The sequence below is a fragment of the Heptranchias perlo genome, chromosome 42 (genome assembly GCF_035084215.1).
Source record: "Heptranchias perlo isolate sHepPer1 chromosome 42, sHepPer1.hap1, whole genome shotgun sequence".
Lineage (NCBI taxonomy): Eukaryota > Metazoa > Chordata > Chondrichthyes > Hexanchiformes > Hexanchidae > Heptranchias > Heptranchias perlo.
Genome location: NC_090366.1, coordinates 14,676,795 through 14,680,166, shown reverse-complemented (window position 1 = coordinate 14,680,166; position 3,372 = coordinate 14,676,795).

The following is a 3,372-nucleotide window of genomic DNA, read 5'->3' as shown; positions in this document are numbered from 1 at the left end:
TCCCACAGACCCCCCCTCTCCCCCACAGACCCTCCTCCCTCCCCCACAGACCCCCCCTCTCCCCGACAGACACCCCCTCTCTCCCCCACAGACCCCCCCTCTCTCCCCCACAGACCCCCCTCCTCCCCCCCCCCCTCCCCCTGGGATTAACGACACTTTCTGCCGATGAAGGTTCCTGATTGGAACAGTAAACGAATCCAGGTTTGGAAGCTACTCCCATTGGGCGAAGACCATTTAAGAATCAGTCCCGGCCGGAAGCCGGCCGAAGGTGAGAAACAAACTTCTGAATCGTTCGATCGGCAAACCCTGGAGATACGGAACCCGCAGGGAGTGCCCCATTGCCCACATACTCACTGATTTAACCATGGCGCGGCTCCTGGCCCCAGTGCCAGCTGGCAATGGTAAAGCGGGTGATGAGGGTGTTAGCAGGCGCTGGCCACCTCTTCCCCTGACAGGCTAGCAGAGCAAAACTGTCTCCCCGCCCCCAAACAGCCTGCCGTTTATACCCCAGGTCCCCTCCCTCCCTGAAAGCAGGCACGAGCGCCCAGGGGGTGGGTGTCTCAGGGCATGACGATACCTGACGCCAGCTCCCCCTGCGCGATGCCACTCACAGATACTGCTTATCGGCACGGGCAAACACAACGACAACACACCCACCTTCACCCACACACCACAAGGTCATCAGGAACCCTTTCACTGCCAGGCAGGGAGGGCCCAACACAATAACAGATACCCCGGGAGTGAGTTACAGACTGGAATGTAATCGAGGGGTTCGGGGTGTTTATATATAGAATAACAGATCCCCGGGAGTGAGATACAGGCTGGAATCTAATCGAGGGGTTCGGGGGGTTTATATATAGAATAACAGATACCCGGGAGTGAGTTACAGGCTGGAATCTAATCGAGGGGTTCGGGGGGTTTATATATAGAATAACAGATCCCCGGGAGTGAGATACAGGCTGGAATCTAATCGAGGGGTTCGGGGGGTTTATATATAGAATAACAGATACCCGGGAGTGAGTTACAGGCTGGAATCTAATCGAGGGGTTCGGGGGGTTTATATATAGAATAACAGATACCCGGGAGTGAGTTACAGGCTGGAATCTAATCGAGGGGTTCGGGGGGTTTATATATAGAATAACAGAGACCCGGGAGTGAGTTACAGACTGGAATCTAATCGAGGGGTTCGGGGGGTTTATATATAGAATAACAGATACCCGGGAGTGAGTTACAGACTGGAATCTAATCGAGGGGTTCGGGGGGTTTATATATAGAATAACAGATACCCAGGAGTGAGTTACAGGCTGGAATCTAATCGAGGGGTTCGGTGGGTTTATATATAGAATAACAGATACCCGGGAGTGAGTTACAGACTGGAATCTAATCGAGGGGTTCGGGGGGTTTATATATAGAATAACACATACCCGGGAGTGAGTTACAGGCTGGAATCTAATCGAGGGGTTCGGGGGGTTTATATATAGAATAACAGATACCCGGGAGTGAGTTACAGACTGGAATCTAATCGAGGGGTTCGGGGGGTTTATATATAGAATAACAGATCCCCGGGAGTGAGTTACAGACTGGAATCTAATCGAGGGGTTCGGGGGGTTTATATACAGAATAACAGATACCCGGGAGTGAGTTACAGGCTGGAATATAATCGAGGGGTTCGGGGGGGTTTATATATAGAATAACAGATACCCGGGAGTGAGTTACAGGCTGGAATCTAATCGAGGGGTTCGGGGGGTTTATATATAGAATAACAGATACCCGGGAGTGAGTTACAGGCTGGAATCTAATCGAGGGGTTTGGGGGGTTTATATATAGAATAACAGATACCCGGGAGTGAGTTACAGACTGGAATCTAATCGAGGGGTTCGGGGGGTTTATATATAGAATAACAGATACCCGGGAGTGAGTTACAGACTGGAATCTAATCGAGGGGTTCGGGGGGTTTATATATAGAATAACAGATCCCCGGGAGTGAGTTACAGACTGGAATCTAATCGAGGGGTTCAGGGGGTTTATATATAGAATAACAGATACCCGGGAGTGAGTTACAGGCTGGAATCTAATCGAGGGATTCGGAGGGTTTATATATAGAATAACAGATGCCCGGGAGTGAGTTACAGGCTGGAATCTAATCGAGGGGTTCGGGGGGTTTATATATAGAATAACAGATACCCGGGAGTGAGTTACAGACTGGAATCTAATTGAGGGGTTCGGGTGGTTTATATATAGAATAACAGATACCTGGGAGTGAGTTACAGGCTGGAATCTAGGCCTGGACGAAATGTATCCCAGGCTACTGTGTGAGGCAAAGGAGGAGATTGCGGGGGCTCTAACACATATATTCAGAACCTCTCTGGCCACTGGGGATGTGCCAGAGGACTGGAGAACCGCTAATGTAATACCATTATTCAAGAAGGGGAGTAGGGAAAAACCGGGGATCTGCAGGCCAGTGAGCCTAACATCAGTGGTAGGAAAATTATTGGAAAAAATTCTGAAGGACAAAATTAGTCTCCACTTGGAGAAGCAAGGATTAATCAGAGATAGTCAACATGGCTTTGTCAAGGGAAGATCATGTCTGACTAATTTGATTGAATTTTTTGAGGGGGTGACTAGGCGTGTGGATGAGGGTAACGCAGTGGATGTGGTATACATGGATTTCAGTAAGGCCTTCGATAAAGTCCCGCACAGGAGACTGGTCAAGAAGGTACGAGCCCATGGAATCCAGGGTGCCTTGGCACTTTGGATACAAAACTGGCTTAGTGGCAGAAGGCAGAGGGTGATGGTCGAAGGTTGTTTTTGTGACTGGAAGCCTGTGGCCAGTGGGGTACCACAGGGATCGGTGCTGGGTCCCTTGCTGTTTGTGGTCTACATTAACGACTTGGATATGAATGTAAAAGGTATGATCAGTAAGTTCGCTGATGATACAAAGATTGGTAGGGTGGTAAATAGCGAGGAGGATAGCCTCAGTCTGCAGGACGATATAGATGGGTTGGTCAGATGGGCGGAACAGTGGCAAATGGAATTTAACCCGGAAAAGTGCGAGGTGATGCACTTTGGAGGGACTAACAAGGCAAGGGAATACACAATGAATGGGAGGACCCGAGGCAAGACAGAGGGTCAGAGGGATCTTGGTGTGCAAGTTCACAGATCCCTGAAGGCGGCGGAACAGGTAGATAAGGTGGTAAAGAAGGCATATGGGATACTTGCCTTTATTAGCCGAGGCATAGAATATAAGAGCAAGGAGGTTATGATGGAGCTGTATAAAACACTGGTTAGGCCACAGCTGGAGTACTGTGTGCAGTTCTGGTCGCCACACTACAGGAAGGATGTGATCGCTTTGGAGAGGGTGCAGAGGAGATT